Genomic DNA, 25,642 nt, shown 5'->3' on the forward strand with positions numbered 1-25,642 from the left:
GTCTAGCAGGTTCTCCGGTGGATACCAGCTGGGTGTCCTCTAAATCAATTCATTTCTGACACTATCTACCTGGAGACAGGTTGAGGACTCTGTCCCTCAAGACTGCCCCTACTTCAGAGGACAGTTGCAAGTAGTAGATTGTCACCTATACTTCTGATCGACCAGCTGTGAATTAGGGGGTTCCCACAACCTCATCCTTGAGATCTGTTAACTTTCTAGAGTGGGTCACAGAACTCAGGGAAACACTTTACTTATAATAAATGTACACATTTATTATAAAGGATATTACAAAGGATACAGTTCAACAGCCAGATGGTAGAGATGCACAGGGCGAGGTATGGGAGAAGGGGCACCACGGAGCTCCCATGCCTTCTCTGGATGCACTACACTCTAAGAACCTCCCATGTTCAGCTGTCTGAAACCTCTCAGAACTCAGTCTTTTTGAGACTGAGTTTTTATGGAAGATTCATTATGTCCACTTGTTCATCAACTCAACATTCAGCTCCCTTCCCCTCCCCAGAATATGGGGGGACAGGGGGAGGTAGAGAGGAGACCTGAAAGTTCTAGTCCTCTAATCATATGGTTGGTTCCCTTGGCAATGAGCCTCCATCCTGAGGCTATCTAAGGACCCTCAGCCACAAGTCATCTCATTTGCATACAAAAAACACTCCTGTCACTGGAGATCCAAGTATTTTATGAGCTCTGTGTCAGGAAACAGGGAGGAAAACCAAATACATATTTTACGGTATCACAGTAGCAGATGTGTAATGGAATATTATTCAGCCATAAAAAAGAGGGAAACCCTGCCGTTGTGACAACATAGATAAACCCAGAGAACATTATGCTAAACCAAACACAGGAAGACAAATATGTTTAATCTCACATACGAACAAGTGGTTGCCAGGGGCTGGCAAGTAGGGGAATTGAAGTCATGTTGATCAGAGTACAAACTTGCAGTTAGAAGATTAATAAGTTCTGGGTATCTGATATACAGCAGGGATGGTGATAGATGTGTTAATTAATTTGATTGTAATAATCATTACAACATGTATATTTATATCAAATAATCACATTGCATATCTTGAATATATTCAATCTTTGTCAATTAAATATTTTAAAATAAAAACACAAACTTTATTTTGAAATAATTTTAGACTAACAAGAAATGTAAAATAATACTATGTTCCCATGTACCCTTCCCCAATTTGCCCGCTACTGATAACAGTCTTGTATAAGTGCAAACCAAAAATTATGTAAACCGATCTCATACCATTTGGAGGTTTATTTTGCTAAGGTTGAGAATCCACCCAGGAAAAAGAGACACAGGCCACAGTAGTATGTGTGGCCCATACTTTTTCTGAAGAGGATTTTGAGGGCCTCAGTATTTAAAGGGGAAAAGTGGGCAGGAGGGGAAAGTTTAAAAAAAAGAGGGAAGATGTGTTCACAATCTCGCGAATCCATATGTTGCATGTGAAAAGGAGGGGGTAGACGTCACAGTCAATTATGTATTCGTCTTACACTCAGTAAATCTGCACTTTACATAAGGGAAAGTAAACAGAGTACAGGAAGCTGTCAAATATATACATTCATCTCTGGGTGGGTAGGGGAGGATTTCTGGTCTCCTCCTGTCCTCTACCTGTGAGCTGTTAATTTACGTTGTTAGGGCGGCGCCTGTCGAGACATGAGAACTTCTATCTGTAGCTATCAGTTTAGGAACAAAAATAAAGGAGTTTTTGGGTTTTGTTTTTCCATGTCTCAGCTTCCAAGCTAAACTTTACCCTTTGGGCATAGGAATTGGGGTCCCAAGATTTTATTTTTCTTTCACATAGCATAATAAATTAATGTTTTAAAGACTTTGTGTGGAGCATTTCAAAAATGCATGTGATAAGGGACGCAAAACTTAAGTGTGTGGCACTTTTTTTTTTTTAAACAAATTCCCTCTCCCATGTTAAATCATAGCATCAAAACAGAACCTGCCAGGACCTTCAAGCTTCCTTCATCATGCCTCCTTCTAGTCATTCTGTCCCCTACAGTAACTACTTTTCTGACTTCTATCTCCATGGGTTACTTTTACCTGTTATTGCAGCTGAACCTTATGTTACATACTCTCTGGTGTCTGGTTTCTTTCACTCAGTGACATGTCTTTGAGATATTGTGTGAGCCAAGGGTTTGTTTTTATCATTGTTGTGTAGTACTCTGCTATGGACATATCATTACTTATCTCATCTACTGTAGATGGACCTGTAGACTCTTTCCAGTTTCGGCTGTTTCAGATTATACTGCCACATCTTCTATTGCACACTTGTGTATACATTTCCGTTAGGGAATATCCAGGAGTCAAATTACCACCTCAAAAGGTATACATGTGTTCTGCATAAGAAAATTCTGCCAAACACCTTTCCAAAGTAGTGGTGACAAAGGGCATTTTAGTTTCTCTTTGCCAACATTTGTAGTCCTAAATGTTCTTAATTTTCACCATTCTGATGTGTGTGTGTTTGTGTGTGTGTGCATGCATTGTGTGTGGTGTGTGTGTGCGTGTGCATGTGTGTGTGGTGTGTGTATGCATGTGTGCATGTGTGTGTGATGTGTGTGTGCGTGTGTGTGTTCTGCATGTGGGTGTTTTAGTATTTATCATGTTAATTGCCATCCCTGTAATCACTAATTTTGATCAGTTTTTCATATGTATATTAGAAATGTATATGAAATACAGATATTTATTTATATATTGGCTATGCCTATGTATTTTTTGTGAAGTGTTCAAGATTTTTGACAATTTAAAAAATCTCATGATCTGCTTTTTTTACTTATTGATTTGTAATCATTCTTTATGTATTCCAGATACCACTCCTTTATCGGATATTTAGACTGAAAATATCTTCTCCCACCCTGTAGTTTGCTCTTTCTTTTAATGCTATCTTTTGATGAACAGAAGTTTTTTAAAATGTTGGTAAATTTCAGTGTATTGATCTTTTCCTTTATGGACAGTGCTCTTTTATATACAATTTAAGACGTATTTTCCTACCCCACCCAATGGTGGATGATAGTCCACAATATTATATTTTAGAAGCTTAATTATTAAGCTTAAATTATTAAACTTTATTATTAAAATCCATCTGGAATTAATTATGGCTTATTTTTCTCCACATAGTCAGTTGATGCAGCACAATTTATGAAAGAAACTTTTTCTCATTGGATTATAGTAGTACTTTTTAAAAATTAGGTGTTTTTCTTAGATACTCTGTTGTTATGCTATTGGTCTATTTATGTTTGTACTCTATTTTCATTACTTGAGTTTTATGTAAGTCCTAATATTTGGTAGTATAAGTCTTCCAATATCATTTTAATTCTTCAAAATTGTCTTTGCTCTTCTTGGTTCTTTGCATTTCCATACGAATTTTAGAGTCAATTTGTTGATTTCTACAAAATAATCTGCTGAGTCTTCAACTGCGATTGAGTTGAATATAAAAATCAACTGAAGAAGGATTGACATATCTTTATACTGTTGAGTCTTCCATTAACAGTCTATCCCTTCGCTTATTTTCTTTCTGTAATATTTTGCAGTTTTGGTATTAGATGTCTTACACATTTTTCCTAAGATTTTTTACCAGGTATTTGAAAGGCTTTGCTGCAATTATATAAGACAGAGTTTTTTAATTTTTTGTTTTCTAATATATGAAAGCCATCAATTTTATATTGATCTTGTGTACAATGATTTTGCCAAGTTCACTTACTAAAAAGGGTTAATGATGACTATATCTTTTTTGATTTTCTGTGTATATAATCATACTGTGTTTGAATAGTGGCTGTTATATTTCTACTTTTCCAATCCATATACCTTTTATTTCTTTTTCTTACCATGTTACACTGGATTTCTTTCTTTCTTTCTTTCTTTTTTAATCTTGTTATACCACCAGTACAATGTTGAAAGAATAAGGATAAGCACATATTCTTACCTCTTTCATGATCTCAGGATGAATGCTTTTACTATTTTTACCATTAAGTCTTATGCTGCTTTTGATTTTCATACATATTCTTTTTAAGGTTAAAGAAGTGTTATTCTGTTCCTAGTGTGGTAAAAATGGATGTGAATGGATGTTGAATTTTATTGAGTGCTTCAGGACCTATTAAAATTATATAATTTTTTCTTCTTTTTTTAATGTCATGGATTACATTGTTTGATTTTCAAATGATAAAGTAACTTTACATTCATGGTATTAAATCCAACTTTGTCATAATATATTAAACTTTTATATTTCACTGCATTTGACTTTCTGCAATTTTAAGATCTTTGTGTCTATGTCAAGACAGATATTGGTCTGAAAATTCCCTTTTTTGTAATGCTGTTTTCAGCTTTTTTTATTAGGGTATGCTGGCCTCAAAATGAGTTGGGCAGAGTTTCTTCTTTTTATATTCTCTGGAAGGATTTGTGTAAGATTGTTATTTCTTCCTTAATTGTATGGAAGAATTCAATAGTGAAGCCACAAGGGACTGTAGTTTACTTTGAGGGAAGATTTTTCATTATAGATTCAATCACTTTAATAGATGTAAGGCTATTCTGACTTTAACATTTCATCTTGATTCAGTTTTAGTAAGTTGTGCTTTTTGAGGAATGTGTCCATTTCCTATAATTTTTCATGTTTATTGGCCTAAAGTTGTTTATAAAGTCCCCTCATTTCCTTTTTCACATGTAAAAGATCTGTAGGGTTCTTCTTTTGTCCATTTCCAATATGATTAATTTGTGTTTTCATTCATTTTTTTCTAATCCATCTTGCCTAGGGATTTATCAATTTTATGGATTTTCAAGAAGTAACTTTTTGGCATTGTACATCTGTTTTCTGTGTCATCGATTTCTATTCTTATTTTTTTATTTCCTTTCTTCCACTGTCTTTGGGTTAAATTTGACCTTTTTTTAGCTTGCTAAAATGGAACCTTAGATCATTGGTTTTCAGCCTTCCTTTTTTATTATATGCATTTAGAGATACCAACTTCCCTGTAGTTGTTTTAGTAATAGTTCACTTTTAGATATCATATTTTTATTATCATTGAACTCCAACTATTTTCTAATTTTTATTGTGAACTTTATTTAAAGTGTATTATTTAATTCTGAAACAATTGAAATTTCACATTTTCTAGTTAAAATATTATGATTTTTAGTTTATTCCACTGAAATGTTGAATACCTTCTATATTGTGTCCATCCTTTCAAATACATTTAGACTTGCTTTACAGATGATCATACGGTATGTTTTGGTTAATGATCCTTGAGCACTTGTAAAAAAGATGCATTCAGCACTTGATAAATGCAGTGTTCCATATATGTCAATGTGATCAAATTGACTAATTGTAATATTCAGATCTAGTCTCTACTGATTGCTCTGTTTGCTTATTCTATCAGTTGGAATTCCCCACTATGATATTGTATTTCTCTCTGTCTCATTTTAGCTCTGCTTAACATTTCAGCTTTTTGGTTTTATATGTTGTTGTGTGTGTTATTATCATTATACAGATTTAAGGTTGTCATATTTTTCTGTCAAATCAGCTCTTTTATTATTACATCTATTAAAACATAGTATCATTTATAATTACATTGTGCTTTACATGGTTTTAAAGTAAAAAGAAAAGACAAGATATACTAAAAAATAGTGGCTGTTCAATGTAATTATTGTATAATTTAATCTTACCTATTATCTTGCTATTTTTCTTATCTGTTTCTAGTTGATTAATCTAAAAAAGGCAAAATATTTCTGTTATTCAGTTTTGTCATCTATTAGCTTGTTAGTAAACATTATTATTTACTTTAGTGATTACCCTAGAGATTATGACATTTATCCTCAATTTGTTAGAGTCTATATTATATTAGCACTTTTCCCACTTTCCAGATAATAATGCACATACCTGAGAACAGTTTACCTCGATTTAAGCTCACCTGTTCTTGGTGCCATAGCAATCCTCCAAGCCACGATTATTGTCATTTTAAATAGAGAATATTTAATGAGAGTGACTCATATAGTTTTTCCCCCCTTTTCTGTGTTATTAATTTCTGCCTGCATTACCGTGCTCCCTCCTGGGATCATTGTTCTTCTGCCTAAATTATTTCTTTAAATTCTGCTGATAAATGTGTCTGAAAATATTTTAATTTTGCTCTCATTTTAAAGAATGTTTTTAATGGGGTACAGAATTCTGAGGCTTACATTTTTTCAGCTCTTTAAAGATATGTTCTGTTGACTGGGCGTGGTGGCTCATGCCTGTAATCCCAGCACTTTGGGAGGCCAAGGCGGGTGGATCACCTGAGGTCAGGAGTTCGAGACCAGCCTGGCCAACATGGTGAAACCCTGTCTCTACTAAAAATACAAAAATTAGCTGGGCATGGTGGTGGGCACCTGTAATCCCAGCTACTCGGGCGGCTGAGACCAGAGAATGACTTGAACCCGGGAGGTGGAGGGTGCAGCGAGCTGAGATCACACCACTGCACTCCAGCCTGGGCAACAAAGAGCAAAACTCCATCTCAAAAAAAAAAAAAAAAAAAAAAAGATGGGCTTCCCTCTGTGGGTAACTCGACCTTTCTCTCTGGCTGCCCTTAACATTTTTTCCTTCATTTCAACCTTGGTGAATCTGACGTTTATGTGTCTTGGGGTTGCTCTTCTCGAGGAGTATCTTTGTGGTGTTCTCTGTATTTCCTGAATTTGAATGTTGGCCTGTCTTGCTAGGTTGGGGAAGTTCTCCTGGATAATATCCTTAAGAGTGTTTTCCAACTTGGTTCCATTCTCCTCGTCACTTTCAGGTGCATCAATCAAACGTAGATTTGGTCTTTTCACATAGTCCCATATTTCTTGGAGGCTTTGTTTGTTCCTTTTTATTCTTTTTTCTCTAATCTTGTCTTCTTGCTTTATTTCATTAAGTTGATTTTCAATCACTGATATCCTTTCTTCCGCTTGATCAATTCAGCTATTCAAACTTTGTGTATGCTTCACAAAGTTCTCGTGCTGTGTTTTTCACCTCCATCAGGTCATTTATGTTCTTCTCTACGCTGGTTATTCTAGTTAGCAATTCTTCTAACCTTTTTTCAAGGTTCTTAGCTTCTTTGCATTGGGTTAGAACTGGCTCCTTTAGCTTGGAGGAGTTTGTTGTTACTCACCTTCTGAAGCCTACTTCTGTCAACTTGTCAAACTCATTCTCTGTTCAGTTTTGTTCCCTTGCTGGTGAGGAGTTGCGATCCTTTGGAGGAGAAGAGTATTCTGGTTTTTGGAAATTTCAGCCTTTTTGTGCTGGTTTCTTCCCATCTTTGTGGATTTATCTACCTTTGGTCTTTGATGTTGGTGACCTTTGAATGGGGTCTTTGAGTGGACATGCTATTCCTTTCTGTTTGTTAGTTTTCCTTCTGACAGTCAGGCCTCTCAGCTGCTGGTCTGCTGTAGTTTGCTGGAGGTCCACTCCTGATCCCGTTTGCCTGGGTATCACCAGCAGAGGCTGCAGAACAGCAAAGATTGCTGCCTGATCTTTCCTCTGGAAGCTTTGTCCCAGAGGGACACCTGCCAGATGCCAGCCAGAGCTCTCCTGTGTGAGGCATCTGTCGGCCCCTACTGAGGGGTGTCTCCCAGTCAGGATACATGGGGGTCAGGGACTGACTTGAGGAGACAGTCTGACCCTTAGCAGAGCTCAAACGCTGTACTGGGAGGTCCACTGCTATCTTCAGAGCCACCAGGCAGGGACGTTTAAGTCTGCTGAAGCCACACCCACAGCCGCCCCTTCTGCCAGGTGCTCTGTCCCAGGGAGATGGGGGTTTTATCTGTAAGTCCCTGACTGGGGCTGCTGCCTTTTTTTAGAGATGCCCTGCCCAGAGAAGAGAAATCTGGCAGTCTGGCCATAGCAGCCTTGCTATGTGGCAGTGGGCTCCACCCAGTTCAAACTTCCCAGCGGCCTTGTTTACATTGTGAGTGTAAAACCGCCTACTCAAGCCTCAGCAATGGCAGACGCCCCTCCTCCCAGCAAGCTACAGCATCCCAGGTGGATCTCAGACTGCTGCTGTGCTGGCAGTGAGAATTTCAAACCAGTGGATCTTTGTTTGCTGGGTTCCATGGGGGTGGGACCCGCTAAGCCAGTTCACTTGGCTCCCTGGCTTCAGCACCCCTTTCCAGGGGAGTGAATGGTTCTGTCTTGCTGGCATTCCAGGCACCACTGGGGTATGGGAAAAACTTCTGCAGCTAGTTTGGTGTCTGCCCAAATGGCCGCCCAGTTTTACGCTTGAAACCCAGGGCCCTGGTGGAGTAGGCACCAGAGGGAATCTCCTGGTTTGCAGGTTGCAAAAATAGTGGGACAAGTGCAGTATCTGTGCCAGAGTTCCTCAGGCTCAGTCCCTCACGGCTTCCCTTGGGTTGGGGAGAAAATTCCCTGACCCCTTTCACTTCCAGGGTGATGTGACACCCCACCCTGCTTCAGCTCACCCTCCGTGGGTTGCACCCACGGTCCATCCATTCCCAATGAGATGAACCGGGTACCTCAGTTGGAAATGCAGAAATCACCCACCTTCTGTGTCGATCTCGCTGGGAACTGCAGACTGGAGCTGTTCCTATTCAGCCATCTTGCACTATGAAGAAACTGCATCAACTAACAGGCAAAACAACCAGCTAGCATCATAATGACAGGATTAAATTCACATGTAACAATATTAACCTTAAATGTAAGTGGACTAAATGCCCCAATTAAAAGACACACACTAGCAAATTGGATAAAGAGTCAAGACCTATCATTGTGCTATATTCAGGAGACCCATCTCATGTGCAGACACACATAGGCTCAAAATAAAGGGATGGAAGAATATTTATCAAGAAAATGGAAAGCAAAAAATGGCAAAAGTTGCAATCCTGATCTCTGATAAAACAGACTTTAAACCAACAAAGATAAAAAGAGACAAAGAAGGCCATTACATAATGGTAAAGGGATCAGTGCAGCAAGAAGAGCTAACTATCCTAAATATATATACACCCAATACAGGAGCACCCAGATTCATAAAGCAAGTTCTTAGAGACCTACAAAGAGACTTAGACTTCCACACAATATTAGTGGGAGACTTTAACACCCCCCTGTCAGTATTAGACAGATCCGCGAGACAGAAAATTAACAAGGATATTCAGGACTTGAACTCAGCTCTGGACCAAGAGGACCTAACAGATATCTACAGAACTCTCCATCCCAAATAAACAGAATATACATTCTTTTCAGCACCTCGTCGCACTTACTCTAAAATGGACCATGTAATTGGAAGTAAAACACTCCTCAGCAAGTGCAAAAGAATGGAAATCATAACAAACAGTCTCTCAGACCACGGTACAATCAAACTAGAACTCAGGATTAAGAAACTCACTCAAAACCACACAACTACATGGAAACTGAACAATCTGCTCCTAAATGACTACTGGGTAAATAAGGAAATGAAGGCAGAAACAAAGATGTTCTTTGAAACCAATGAGAATGAAGACACAATGTACCAGAATCTCTGGGACACATTTAAAGCAGTGTGTAGAGGAAATTGATAGCACTAAATGACCACAAGAGAAAGCAGGAAAGATCTAAAATTGACACCCTAATATCAAAATTAAAAGAACTAGAGAAGCAACAGCAAACAAATTTAAAATCTAGCAGAAGACAAGAAATAATTAAGATCAGAGCAAAACTGAAGGAGATAGAGACATGAAAAACACTTCAAAAAATTAATGAATCCAGGAAGGTTTTTAGAAAAGATCAACAAAGTAGACTGCTAGCCAGACTAATAAAGAAGAAAAGAGAGAAGAATCAAATAGATGCAATAAAAAATGATATAGGGGATATCATCACTGAACCCACAGAAATACAAACTACCATCAGAGAATACTATAAACACCTCTACACAAATAAACTAGAAAATCTAGAAGAAATAGATAAATTCCTGGACACATACACCCTCCCAAGTCTAAAACAGGAAGAAGTCAAATCCCTGAATAAACCAATAACAAGTTCTGAAATTGAAGTAGTAATTAATAGCCTACCAACCAAAACAAGTCCAGGACCAGGCGGATTTACAGCGAATTCTACCAGAGGTACAAAGAGGAGCTGGTACCATTCCTTCTGAAACTATTCCAAACAATAGAAAAAGAGGGAATCCTCCCTAACTCTTTTTATGAGGCCAGCATCATTCTGATACCAAAACCTAGCAGAGATACAACAAAAAAAGAAAATTTTAGGTCAATATCCCTCATTAACATTGATGCGAAAATCTTCAATAAAATACTGGCAAATCAAATCCAGCAGCACATCAAAAAGCTTATCCACCACGATCAAATCAGCTTCATACCTGGGATGCAAGGTTGGTTCAACATATGCAAATCAATAAACGTGATCCATCACAAAATAGAACCAATCACAAAAACCACATGATTATCTCAATAGATGCAGAAAAGGCCTTTGTCAAAATTCAACACCCCTTCATGCCAAAAGCTCTTAATAAACTGGGTATCAATGGAATGTATCTCAAAATAATAAGAGCTATTTATGATAAACCCGCATCCAATATCATACTGAATGGGCAAAAACTGGAAGCATTCCCTTTGACAACCAGCACAAGAAAAGGGTGCCCTCTCTCACCATTCCTATTCAGCATAGTATTGGAAGTTCTAGCTAGGGCAATCAGGCAAGAGAAAGAAGTAAAGGGTATTCATATAGGAAGGGAGGAAGTCAAATTGTCTCTGTTTGCAGATGACATGATTGTATATTTAGAAAACCACATCGTCTCAGTCCAGAATCTCCTTAGGCTGATAAGCAACTTCAGCAAAGCCTCAGGATACAAAAATCAGTGTGCAGAAATCACAAGCATTCCTATACACCAATAATAAACAAACAGAGAGCCAAATCATGAGTGAACTCCCATTCACAATGGCTACTAACAGAATAAAATACTCAGGAATACAACTTACAAGGGATGTGAAGGACCTTTTGAAGGAGAACTACAAACCACTGCTCAAGGAAATCAGAGAGGACACAAACAAATGGAAAAACATTCCATGCTCAAGGATAGGAAGAATCAATATGGTGAAAAATGGCCATACTGCCCAAAGTAATTTATACATTCAATGCTGTCCCCATCAAGCTACTACTGACTTTCTTCACAGAATTGGAAAAAACTACTTTAAACTTCATAGGCAACCAAAAAAGAGCCTGCATAGCCAAGACAATCCTGGGCAAGAAGAACAAAGCTGGAGGCATCACACTACCTGACTTCAAACTATACTACAAGACTACAGTAACCAAAACAGCATGGTACTGGTACCAAAAGAGACGTATAGACCAATGGAACAGAACAGAGGCCTCAGAAATAACATCACACATCTACAACCATCTGATCTTTGAGAAACATGACACAAACAAGTAATGGGGAAAATATTACACATTTAATAAATGTTGCTGGTAAAACTGGCTAGCCATATGCAGAAAACTGAAACTGGACCCCTCCCTTACACCTTATACAAAAATCAACTGAAGATGGATCAAAGACTTGAACGTAAAATCTAAGACCATAAAAATCCTGTAAGGAAACGTGGGCAATACCATTCAGGACATAGGCATGGGCAAAGACTTCATGTCTAAAATACCAAAAGCAATGGCAACAAAAGCCAAAATTGAGAAATGGGATCAAATTAAACTAAAGAGCTTCTGCAAAGCAAAAGAAACTATCATCAGAGTGAACAGGCAACCTAAAGAATGGGAGAAAATTTTTGCAATCTATCCATCTGACAAAGGGCTAATATCCAGAATCTACAAAGAACTTAAACAAATTTATAAGAGAAAAACAACCCCATCAAAAAGTGGGCAAGGGATATGAACAGACAGTTCTCAAAAGAAGACATTTATGCAGCCAACAGACATATGAAAAAATGCTCATCATCACTGGTCATTAGAGAAATGCAAATCAAAACCACAATGAGATAGCATCTCATGGCAGTTAGAATGGAGATCATTAAAAAGTTGGGAAACCACAGATGTGGCAGAGGCTGTGGAGAAATAGGAAAGCTCTTACACTGTTGGTGGGAGTGTAAATTAGTTCAACCATTGTGGAAGACAGTGTGGCGGTTCCTCAAGGATCTAGAACTAGAAATACCATTTGACCCAGCAATCCCATTACTGGGTATATACCCAAAGGATTATAAATCATTCTATAAAGACACATGCACACATATGTTTATTGTAGCACTATTCACAATAGCAAAGACTTGGAATCAACCCAAATGTCTATCAATAATAGACTGGATAAAGAAAATGTGGCACATATACACCATGGAATACTATGCAGCCATAAAAAAGAATGAGTTCATGTCCTTTGCAGGGACATGGATGAAGCTAGGAACCATCATTTTCAGCAAACTATCACAAGAACAGAAAACCAAACACTGTATGTTCTCACTCAATGAGGTGAGCAATGAGAACACATGGACATTGGGAGGGGAACATCACACATGGGGCCTGTCAGTGGGTGTGGGGGCAGGGAAGGAATAACATTAGGAGAAATACCTAATGTAGGTGACAGGTGGATGGGTGCAGCAAACTACCATGGCACATGTATACCTATGTAACAAAACTGCATGTTCTGCACATGTACCCCAGAACTTAAAGTATATTTAAAAAAAGTTATGTTCTGTCATTTTAGGCCTTTCTTATTTCTTTTGAGATGTTCAATTGGTAGTCTTATTGCTTTTTAGTATGTTTTTTTCTTTAGCTGACTTTAAGATTTTTATATACTGTTTAGAATTTGTATTATGATATGTGTAAGAATGTTTTCTTTTGCATTTATTTTACTTGGAGTGTGTATATCTTCTTGAATCTGTGGCTGGAAGTTTGTCATCAGTTTCGTAAAATTTTTGTCTCACTTCCTCCAAATATTTCCCTTGCCCCATTCCTTTTTAAAATTCTTTAAGAATTCCAATTACATATCAGATCTTTTGACCAGATTCCATATTTATTTTTTGCTTCTTCTTCGTTTTCTATATACAGTTCAAGCTGGATATTTCTAATGACTTCTCCAGTTCATTAATCTTCTCTTCTGTAGTGTCCAATCTTCTGTTAAATAGATATGATGAATTCTTAATTTTAGTCAATATTTTCAATTCTAGGAATTTCATACAATTCTTATTTATGCTTTATCTTTTCATCTGTTTTCTTCAATATTTTGATCATGGTTATTTTAGAGTCTATGCCTCATTTCTGTAATATCTGGATTACCTGTAAGTCTATTATGTCTTTGCTTTTTTTTTTTTTTTCTCTTGACTTTCAGTTATCTGGCTCTGTTTCTTGGCATGCCCAACAATTCTCGATTGCTTGCCTGATAGTGTATATGAAAAATTGTTGGCTTTGGGTGTTCTTTTCTTCCTCTTAGAAAGAATAAATCCTGTGGCGGGCAAATAGAATACAGGCAAAGTATCTTGATCTAATTACAACTTGTTTATTTATAATTTGTCCTGACTCTGCAGGCTTAGCCATTTCAGAGGTTTCAGCGGAAAGCTTGTAGTTTCTACATGTGCTCTCTCCTCCTTGGTGAGGGCTTAACTTTAAAATTTGATTTCCCACCATTTTATGATGGTCAGGTTCTCTGCTTAACATTGCAGTCTTTTAGCAACTGCTTTCTACTTGGTTTTATTGAGTCTTACCTAACACATACATAACTTAGTCATTATCAAATACATTAAGGAAAAATTGTCTGCAGAACACGGACTTACTTCCCTAGAGTTTCCTTTTCTTCCGGATTTTTTCTCTCATGTTACGGCTTTTTCTGTAGCCTGAACCCATTTTTTTTTTGTCTTCATCTTCTAGCGAGGCTGCCACTAATTCTAGATTGTTGTGTTCTGTTTGGCTTTCATGACCTGCCTCGGCCTCCCAAAGTGCTGGGATTATAGGTGTGAGCCACTGCATCCAGCCTCATATTCTTCCCTATGAATTGGCAAATGCTATGAGAGGGGAATGGGAGTGAATATAGATAGGTCTTTACTCCTTGTAATTATTTTCACTGTAGGATCTGGTGGCACCTTCAAGCCCTCATTGCCCTTTTTCTTTTTTGTAGTTTGTCCAATGTTAATAGATGTTCTCAGTATTAGGATTCATCTGACAGTACATAGTCCGTCATAGCTAGAAGCAGAATTTCTCCAATTAATACTTTTAAATTTATTTGTAAGAGTTGCTTCATTCCGGAAGCTGGGCTCGGTTGGTTCTCACTGATTGTGCACAGTCATTGAGTGGTGGCAGACATCTGGACGCAGCTTTGTCAGTGAAATAGCACAGAAATGCCAGCTTTCCTCCATTCGAGTGTTATCAATAAGAGTATTGCTTTTGTCTCTGTTCAGTCGTAAAGTGGTTCTTCCCGGGGTATGAAGTTCTCTGAATGCTAATTATTAATGGTATTCTATGTTTTAAAAATCAGTGTTTATGGGCCGGGCATGGTGGCTCACGCCTGTAATCCCAGCACTTTGGGAGGCCGTGGCGGGTGGATCACGAGGTCAGGAGATTGAGACCATCCTGGCTAACACATTGAAACGCCATCTCTACTAAAAATACAAAAAATAAGCTGGGCGTGGTGGCAGGTGCCTATAGTCCTAGCTACTCGGGAGGCTGAGGCAGGAGAATGGCATGAACCCGGGAGGCAGAGGTTGGAGTGAGCCGAGATCACACCACTGCACTCCAGCCTGGACAACAGAACGAGACTCCGTCTCAAAAAAGAAAAAAAAAATAGTGTTTATGGAGGCCTTTTTATTTTCATTTAATTTTATTATTCTTTTACCAAATATGTGATGGAAGTTTAGAAAGCCATAGTCCCACTTAAAAAATTTACACTGCACATTATTAGCATACTAAAGCCATAGACCTGCGTCTTTGACACTTACATGTTCAACTTTGCTGTCCAGGTACTGAGAGCATAGTAATGAACAAGACACAAAATATCCCCTGGGGCTACTGAAATTGCCCAGAGAATCAACCCTGGTGGCACCCATATCCGTGCACAGAAGACACGTTTGTGAAACCCTGAGTTAAATTCGTCTCTATAGACAACCACTGGGCCTTACTTCTGCTTCCAGTAGTCACTGGCTCTGTTGGAAAGGCTAGCTAGAGCATGCAGATATGGAAGCCTGACTAATGGAAATGGTCACTTTGGAGTGTTTTGCCTCTTCTGGGGGAACAAGTTAGATTGAAACAGAATTTTTTTTTCTTTCTTTTTTTTTTTTTTTTTCTTGAGATGGAGTCTCGCTCTGTCGCCCAGGCTGGAGTGTAGTGGTGCGATCTTGGCTCACTGCAACCTCCTCCTTCTGGGCTCAAGCAATTCTCCTGTCTCCACCTACCAAGTAGCTGGAATTACAGGCACACATCACCACGCCCAGCTAATTTTTGTATTTTTAATAGAGATGGGATTTCATGATGTTGGTCAGGCTGGTCTCGAACTCCTGACCTCAGGTGATCCACCCACCTTGGCCTCCCAAAGTGCTGGGATTACAGGAGAGAGCCACTGTGCCAGGCTGAAACAGAATTATTTAACATAGCACAGTGAGTGTGACCCTTGACCATATATTGCACATCTTTCGACAAGTGTTGCTGCATTACCGAAACAAAATTAATTTAAATTCTCTTTAAATGCATCTTTTGGGTTGATTTTCTAATTTGAAACTGTCAAGAGATCAAGTAACAATGTCATCATAATGAGAAAGATGGGGAACTGTGCTTTAAAGACTGTCAGCCCATTTGATCTACCACACAGAACTAGGTTGGTAATTACCCTAAAAAAGTCAACTTACCAAAAAAAGAAGAGTCTGAAGAGTCAGTGATTGCATATAAATCTGTCTTATGATTTTATGTAGTTACAGATCAAAATGATTGTTATATGGGCATAGACACACACCTGTATGTACATACTTTCTTCACATTCTCAGACTCACATTTCTTCTAAATAATTAGGAAAGATATTATGCAAAGTCATACTGCCTTCTGAAACGGACACTTAGAATCTTCGACATTTTATACCAAGCACATGACTATTCATGTTATTGGCATGCATAATTGACCCTTGACTCGATCATTCTCATTCAGTAGGTTCTTCTGACCCTCATACCTTGAGTTGTTTTTAAAGACTCTACGTACCCCAAAAAGTTGTTGATGACTACTTATGTACATTAAAGCATCAAAAGCAAAATAAAATGTAAGCATGCTTTTCCAGGTCACAGTTATTTACACCATCAGCTCTCTCTTCAAGGTCACGCTGTGTGCTGATTTCGCATTTGGTCCAGAACATATCCAGGGCTCATCTTGGCCCTGGAAGAGTCAGAAATGTCATGATGAAAGTAATGGTGAAGGATTTGAGAGAATTCTGTCTTTACTGGGGCAGAGTAACCCCCCATCTTAAGGAAATACCTACAAATTCCACCCTTCCAAAATTTCGGTTCTTAGCGGCACCCGGGATTCTGTAACTGTGTGTTAAAATGTCTGAGTTCTCCGATTTTAAATGAGGCAGTACTGTTCAAAGGCAGGTAATGTCTTCTGTGGAGACAGGTATTTAGATAAACACTTCAGAACAAGCAGAAATGTACAGGGCAATGGCGTGGATCAAAAGCATCACCGTGTAATTGAAACTGACTTTGTATTGGGTTCCTTTAGTGCCAAGGCCCTTTTTTTTTCTTTCTGAGAGCAACATTTTCCCTCTTATCTTCATTTATGCCTGTGCTTCCTTAATCATCTTCAAATGTTTGTGGGTTGATGTTCACATGTCCTCATTCTGTTTTTTAAATCTCATTTGTTGCCGTTTTTCTCTTACAGGGAGAGGAAGTATTCTGTTTAGGCTATGTGTTTAAGGGTGAAAAGTGTTTATAGAATCTTCATCTGTTTCCCTTGAGCCTGATATATTTGATGACATCACTCTGTAATTTTGCATGATTTGGACAGTGTGAAGCACACAGGGCAGAATGTTCAGGACGGCAAAGAGAACATGTTTTTGTAATTAGCCAGAGAACCCAGGCTACAACTTGCGATCCTTGTTGAAAACGTGCACGTACACTTACAGATGCAATGAGAGAAGGCTGTCCTTGCTAATGTGTTCTTTGGTGGCCCAAGACTGACTTTAAGGGCTGTTTGGTTTGAATGCTTGTGTGTGGACAAGACACGGGTCTGGGGTGAGAGTTCAGCTTTTGAACTCTGGGTTAAGAATTTAATGGGACTAGGTCATTGATAATGGAGATTTTGGAGACATTTAAATAAAATCTCCTTGTGTTTGGAATTTGGGGATAGCAATGGAAAGTCATATTAATTTTGTGTTAATGAGTGTTCAGTGAATAAATATATGCGTAAGCCGTTTCCCCTCTGCCTCGTCGTTCTTTATTGATTTCCCAATATTCTCTCATTCTCTCAGTCTGAAGTAATTATTCAGAGCCTCCTTAGGAAGTCCCACTGAATGGCTGAGCACTTCTATTTGAGATACCATTCACCGACTGCTGACGTTTGGGGCATCATTTCCTAAGGCTTCCACATCGTGGTCATCAAAGTTTTATGTGGACCCTTGAAAAAGTTAGAAGGTCAGAGCACAGAAGAAAGAATCCTAATGAAGATTTATGAAATGTCAAAATTTAACAAATCTAAAATCTAGTTTAATTTCAGCAAGAATGACAGCTTTGACTGGCTTGTACTTAGACGTCGGCGGAAGTAAAACTGATCAGGACTTCTAAAGTGGGAACTCACTGGGGACCATCCCCACAGGTTCTCCCACGGTGATGCTTAGGCATCCGTCCTAGCGGGAAGAAGTCATTTGGTAGAAACCTTGTAGAAACCTTATGTTTCACCTAGGTGGGACACTTGCACCTTGAGGGCCTTGGACGAATAAAAGGGTTAACCCCAGTGTTGAACGCTACTTAACTATCTCTGGACTTTTGTTCTGTGTTCATGGATTGAGTAATCTTAATGTAAACAGGCACCTCAGCAGCTGTGTCCCCTTAAGCGGATTTTATTTAGCAGCTGAGTTACCCACGTCACTTGGCAGTCATAGATTTTCAATTTTTCCTTGTGCCAAGAGGGCAGCTGGAATGATTCGAGTACTCATTAATTTGGGAGAAATATGAGCTGTATAAGGCAGACAACACGAGTCTTCTGTATGGTGTTGTACCAGGATAAGCAGATCAGGGTAGAAGCAATTTGCCCTATCCCAAAGGGGCCCTAGGATTTTAATAAACTGGTTATGAAAATTCTATTTCTTTGCAATTTGAAGCAGCTAATTAGAGCCTGTAATTTCTCTCCTATAACGAGAGTGGATGAAGGTTAACGGTAGGCCTCCTGGGCGCTTTCACATTCATTTACAGAGAGAAATCAGGTAACAGTTGTAGCTAATTAGAGCAGGGTATTAAATATTTAGTCCATCTTGATTTAACTTAGAGAACACATGCATGTTGTTAGGGTATGGAAAATGATAAAGGGAAGTTAAATTTAATTTTTAATCAAAGATAAACTTAAAGGCAGTATAATAATTTTAGCACTGACTACCCTAACCTGACAGCCAGAGCGGCAGTTGCCTCCAGCGGTCTGAACTGTCAAGATAAAGGAAGATGATGTCGATTTAATTTCATCAGTGAACACGTTGCCCAAGTTCAAACAGCTGGGATTTATGCCATCTGCACAAAGTACAAAGAACTCGATTTTTATTGTAGCAGTGACATAAAAAAAAAAAAGCGTGCCTTCTTGATGTTTCAGAATTTGGAGTTTGAGTTTGGATGCTATGAGTACATATCATTTGGATAATAGTTTGGGGGAACTGTCCTAAGGAAGATATCGCATTCATAGGCATTTTTAAAAGAGAGGATTTGTGTCTGGCGAAACTGTTCCCTGGAAGGAAATTGTTCCCCAAGAGGCTGGGCAGGCTTAGCAACGGGGTAGCATTGTGTTGAGTAAAGTCTGACTTTGCCACAGACTGATACCTTAACTGTTGCATGCTGAGGACAGTAAGTCATTCTTCTCTTGTCATACCCAACTCAAATGATCTTCCTAAAGCGGGACTCAGTTAAGTCAGGACATGCATATCAGAAAGAAATCCACCCCATGACTGCTTTTTCCCTCAGGGCCTCACACAAGGGTAGAACATCTTCACAATGAAGTCAGTTCACAGGAAAGCTCTCAGGACTACTGCAACTTCCCTGGAAGCAGACGTTTAGGAGGCCAGCATAATACAAAAAGGGCAAAGATGTGGGGAAAAGATGAAAAGGCTAATAAAAATAGAAAGACTCTAAAAAGTAACTCTAAGGTGTACATCCCTCTAACTTCCCTGATTTATCTTGGTCCGTGACACCCCATCACTACTCTGGCTGTTTCATTTGGGGATGCTCGAAGTATCTTTGCAGATCTGTAGGAAATAAATGGCAACTCACAAAGACCATCTGATTTTGCTACATTGTCTTCCAGTTGCCAGTTATTACAAAATGGTTTCTGAGGGCAGTAATCCTTTGGAAATGCCTGTTATTGGGGAATAATAACTGGTTGTCAGAGCATTAACCGTCCTCGGCTTCACTCTGGGCTATTATATAACAAAAGAATGAACTGGTGGTGAGTCTGCCAGGTGTATTAAATTATATCATGCATTATAGAAGTTCTGTGATGGGGATTAGCATCCAGAAAAGACTATCAGAAATTGCCAAACTCATTATCTGCTGAAGCAGGAGACTGGCCTCAGGCCTGGGGATGCAAGGTTTGAGTGTAACCATTAAGGCATTACCTTCAGTCCTTCTCTGCCCTAGCATGGAGACAGACAGGAAGCACATCAGCATTTCTTCTCTGTTCTTCAGCCACTGAAGAAAATAAAAATATGCTGTGTTACCCAGAGTAGCAGCAAAGCTGTATTGACAATGAATTTACACATTTCCTCAACTTCTTAATGGCAGAACTGCCTCTTAGGCAGTCTTCTATAGTCACAGAATGTAGTGGATCCTCCTAGCACTTTCAGGATCGAGATTTTGTTTCCTGGTACCCTTAGGACAATAGAGATGGATGGTGAGCCTTCAGAAACCATCACCTCTGGGAAGCTCTGTCCCCACATCTCATACACCCACAACCACTCCTATTTACACATCACATTGTGCTCAGGACACATTTTGGGTCAGAAGTTTTCCAAAGGGGCAAAGCATGAAATGAAATGAAGGTTGAAGTCCCTTGGAAATAAGCTTTCCACTGCAAACACACAGATAAATGAGGACTTGCCAGTTCTCAGCAGCTCTGGATGACCCTTCACATTGCTGTTGGTCTAATCCATTGTTGAGATAAACTGCAGGATGGTAGTACTTCTAATTAATTTTCAGTAGAACATCTTTATGCCTGTGAGACCCTTTTAGTAGCACATTACCTCTATAATCTATGCTTCTACTCTTAAGCATCTATACTTAAGACATGCATGATGTATTTGCTACCTAGATATCATCTATATGAAGTTGGGGATTGGGTCACCATTATATTCCTAGTACCTTACTCAGAGCCACATAGGCGATCCTCTGTAAATGTTTATTAAGTGGAATTGAGTGGAATTTTTTTCTTAAAAATACTTTTCTTATAGAAAACAGCATTACCTGTTAATTCTAGAAAATTTGATATAGTGGCACCAAGATGGCCAAATAGGAACAGCTCCAGCCTCCAGCTCCCAGCATGAGTGGCACAGAAGACGGGTGATTTCTGCAGTTCCAACTGAGGTACCAGGTTCATCTCCCTGGGGTGTGTCAGACAGTGGGTACAGGACAGTGGGTGCAGCCCAACAAGTGAGAGCTGAAGCAGGGCGAGGCACCGCCTCACCCGGGAAGCACAAAGGGGAAGGGAATTCCCTTTCCTAGCCAAGAGAAACTGTGACACGCAACACCTGGAAAATCGGGTCACTCTCACCCTAATACTGCGCTATACCAAGGGTCATAGCAAATGGCGCACGAGGAGATTATATCCTGCGCCTGGCTTGGGGGATCCCATGCCCATGGAGCCTCCCTCATTGCTAGCACAGCAGTCTGAGATCTGACTGCAAGGTGGCAGCGAGGCTAGGGGAGGGGTGCCTGCCATTGCTGAGGCTTAAGTAGGTAAACAGAGCAGCTGGGAATCTCGGACTGGGTGGAGCTCAAGGAGGCTGGCCTGCCTCTGTAGACTCTACCTCTGGGGACAGGGCATAGCCAAACAAAAGGCAGCAGAAACCTCTGCAGATGTAAATGTCCCTGTCTGACATCTCTGAAGAGAGTAGTGGTTCTCCCAGCATGGAGTTTGAGATCTGAGAAGGGATAGACTCTCTGCTCAAGTGGGTCCCTGACCTCTGAGTAGCCTAACTCAGAGACATCCCCCACTAGGGGCAGACTGACACCTCACATGGCTGGGTACACCTCTGAGACGAAGCTTCCAGAGGAACGATCAGACAGCAACATTTGCTGTTCAGCAATATTCACTCTTCTGCAGCCTCCTCTGCTGATACCAAGGCAAACAGGGTCTGGAGTGGACCTCGAGCAAACTCCAACAGACCTACAGCTGAGAATCCTGACTGTAAGAAGGAAAACTAACAAACAGAAAGGACATCCATACCAAAACCCCATCTGTATGTCACCATCATCAAAGACCAAAGGTAGATAAAACCACAAAGATGGGGAAAAAGCAGTGCAGAAAAGCTGGAAATTCTAAAAATCAGAGTGCCTCTCCCCCTCCAAAGGAATGCAGCTCCATGACAGCAATGGAACAAAGCTGGACAGAGAATGACTTTGACAAGTTGAGAGAAGAAGGCTTCAAACAATCAAACTTCTCAGAGCTAAAGGAGGAATTACGAACCTAGCGCAGAGAAACTAAAAACCTTGAAAAAAGATTTCACGAATGACTAACTAGAATAACCAATGTAGAGAAGTCCTTGAATGACCTGATGGAGCTGAAAACCATGACACGAGAACTTCATGACAGATGCACAAGCTTCAGTAACTGACTCAATCAACTGGAAGAAAGGGTATCAGTGATTGAAGATCAAATGAATGAAATGAAATGAGAAGAGAAGTTTAGAGAAAAAAGAATAAAAAGAAATGAACAAAGCCTCCAAGAAATATGGGACTATGTGAAAAGACCAAATCTACGTCTGATTGGTGTACCAGAAAGTGATGGGGAGAATGGAACCAAGTTGGAAAACACTCTGCAGGATATCATCCAGGAGAACTTCCCCAACCTACCAAGGCAGGCCAACATTCAAATTCAGGAAATACAGAGAACAGCACAAAGATACTCCTTGATAAGAGCAACTTTAAGACACATAATTGTCAGATTCACCAAAATTGAAATGAAGGAAGAAATGTTAAGAGCAGCCAGAGAGAAAGGTCAGGTTACCTACAAAGGGAAGCCCATCAGACTAACAGCGGATCTCTCGGCAGAAACTCTACAAGCCAGAAGAGAGTGGGGGCCAATATTCAACATTCTGTTTTCAATCCAGAATTTCATATCCAGCCAAACTAAGCTTCATACGTTAAGGGTAAATAATATCCTTTACAGATAAACAACTGCTGAGAGGTTTTGTCACTACCAGGCCTGCCTTACAAGAGCTCCTGAAGGAAGCACTAAATATGGAAAGGATCAACCAGTACCAGCCACTGCAAAAACATGCCAAATTGTAAAGACCATCAATGCTAGGAAGAAACTGCATCAACTAATGAGCAAAATAACCAGCTAACATAATAATGACAGCATCAAGTTCACACATAACAATATTAACCTTACATGTAAATGGGCTAAATGCTCCAATTAAAAGACACAGACTGGCAAATTGGATAGAATTAAGACCCATCAGTTTGCTGTATTCAGGAGACCCATCTCACGTGCAGAGACACACATAGGCTCAAAATAAAGGGATTGAGGAAGATGTACCAAGCAAACAGAAAACAAAAAAAAGGCAGGGATTGCAATCCTAGTCTCTGATAAAACAGACTTTAAACCAACAAAGATCAAAAGAGACAAAGAAGGCCATTACATAATGGTAAAGGGATCAATTCAACAAGAAGAGCTAACTATCCTAAATATATATGCACCCAATACGGGGGCACCCAGATTCATAAAGCAAGTCCTTGGCGACTTACAAAGAGACTTAGACTCCCATACAATAATAATGGGAGGCTTTAACACCTCACTGTTAATATTAGACAGATCCACAAGACAGAAAGTTAACAAGGATATCCAGGAATTGAACTCAACTCTACACCAAGTGGACCTAATAGACATCTACAGAACTCTCCACCCCAAATCAACAGAATATACATTCTTCTTAGCACCACGTCACACTTATTCCAAAATTGACCACATAGTTGGAAGTAGAACACTCCTCAGCAAATGTAAAAGAACAGAAATTATAACAGACTGTCTCTCAGACCACAGTGCAATCAAACTGGAACTCAGGATTAAGAAACTCACTCAAAACCACTCAACTACATGGAAACTGAACAACCTGCTCTTGAATGACTACTGGGTACATAATGAAATGAACCAGAAATAAAGATGTTCTCTGAAACAAATGAGAACAAAGATACAACATACCAGAATCTCTGGGACACATTTAAAGCAGTGTGTAGAGGGAAATTTATAGCACTAAATGCCCACAAGAGAAAGCAGGAAAGATCTAAAATTGACACCCTAACATCACAATTAAAAGAACTAGAGAAGCAAGAGCAAACACATTCAAAAGCTAGCAGAGGGCAAGAAATAACTAAAATCAGAGCAGAACTGAAGGACATAGAGACACAAAAAACCCTTCAAAAAAATCAGTGAATCCTGGAGCTGGTTTTTTGAAAAGATCAACAAAATTGATAGACTGCTAGCAAGACTAATAAAGAAGAAAACAGAAAAGAATCAAATAGATGCAATAAAAAATGATAAAGGGGATATCACCACCGACCCCACAGAAATACAAACTACCATCAGAGAATACTATAAACACCTCTACGCAAATAAACTAGAAAACCTAGAAGAAATGGATTATTTCCTAGACACATACACCCTCCCAAGACTAAACCAGGAAGAAGCTGAATCCCTGAATAGACCAATAACAGGTTCTGAAATTGAGGCAATAATTAATAGCCTATTAACCAAAAAAGTCCAGGACCAGATGGATTCACAGCCGAATTCTACCAGAGGTACAAAGAGGAGCTGGTACCATTCCTTCTGAAATTACTCCAATCAACAGACAAAGAGAAAATCCTCCCTAACTCATTTTATAAGGCCAACATCATCCTGATACCAAAGCCTGGCAGAGAAACAACAACAAAAAAAGAATTTTAGACCAATATCCCTGATGAACATTGATGCAAAAATCCTCAATAAAATACTGGCAAACCGAATCCAGCGGCACATCAAAAAGCTTATCTACCATGATCAGTGGGCTTCATCCCTGGGATGCAAGGCTGGTTCAACATACGCAAATCAATAAACGTAATCCAGCATATAAACAGAACCAAAGACAAAAACCACATTATTATCTCAATAGATTCAGAAAAGGCCTTTGACAAAATTCAACAGCCCTTCATTCTAAAAACTCTCAATAAATTTGGTATCGATGGAACATATCTCAAAATAATAAGAGCTATTTATGACAAACCCACAGCCAATCTCATACTGAATGGGCAAAAACTGGAAGCATTCCCCTTGAAAACTGGCACAAGACAGGGATACCCTCTCTCACCACTCCTATTCAACATAGTGTTGGAAGTTCTGGCCAGGGCAATCAGGCAGGAGAAAGAAATAAAGGGTATTCAATTAGGAAAAGAGGAAGTCAAATTGTCTCTGTTTGCAGATGACGTGATTGTATATTTAGAAAACCCCATCATCTCAGCCCCAAATCTCCTTAAGCTGATAAGCAATGTCAGCAAAGTCTCAGGATACAAAATCAATGTGCAAAAATCACTAGCATTCTTATACACCAATAACAGACAAACAGAGGGCCAAATCATGAGTGAACTCCCATTCACAATTGCTTCAAAGAGAATAAAATACCTAGGAATCCAACTTACAAGGGATATGAAGGACCTCTTCAAGGAGAACTACAAACCACTGCTCAATGAAATAAAAGAGGACACGAACAAATGGAAGAACATTCCATGCTCATAGATAGGAAGAATCAACATCGTGAAAATGGCCATACTGCCCAAGTTAATTTATAGATTCAATGCCATCCCCATTAAGCTACCAATGACTTTCTTCACAGAATTGGAAAAAACTACTTTAAAGTTTATATGGAACCAAAAAAGACCCCGCATTCCCAAGACAGTCCTAAGCCAAAAGAACAAAGCTGGAGGCATTACACTACCTGACTTCAAACTATACTACAAGGCTATACTACAAAACAGCTTGGTACTAGTACCAAAACAGAGATATAGACCAATGGAACAGAACAGAGCCCTCAGAAATAATACCACACATCTACAACCATCTGATCTTTGACAAACCTGACAAAAATGACAAATGGGGAAAGGATTCCCTATGTAATAAATGGTGCTGGGAAAACTGGCTAGCCATAAGTAGAAAGCTGAAACTGGATCCCTTCCTTACTCCTTATACAAAAATTAATTCAAGATGGATTAGAGACTTAAATGTTAGACCTAAAATCATAAAAACCCTAGAAGGAAACCTAGGCA

General features: G+C 39.2%; 1 protein-coding gene and 1 long non-coding RNA gene across 6 annotated transcripts in view; both read left to right on the forward strand.

Annotated features, from left to right (window-relative positions):
* Window positions 1-23,827, forward strand: LOC144339250 (uncharacterized). Its single transcript, XR_013414075.1, has 2 exons — window positions 1-811; window positions 22,207-23,827. It is a non-coding gene; the product is annotated as an uncharacterized LOC144339250 (long non-coding RNA).
* Window positions 1-25,642, forward strand: part of CACNA2D3 (calcium voltage-gated channel auxiliary subunit alpha2delta 3) — a 941,064-nt gene that overhangs the window by 585,950 nt on the left and 329,472 nt on the right. The window lies entirely within an intron of this gene.

This window comes from Macaca mulatta, chromosome 2 (assembly GCF_049350105.2).
Source record: "Macaca mulatta isolate MMU2019108-1 chromosome 2, T2T-MMU8v2.0, whole genome shotgun sequence".
NCBI lineage: Eukaryota > Metazoa > Chordata > Mammalia > Primates > Cercopithecidae > Macaca > Macaca mulatta.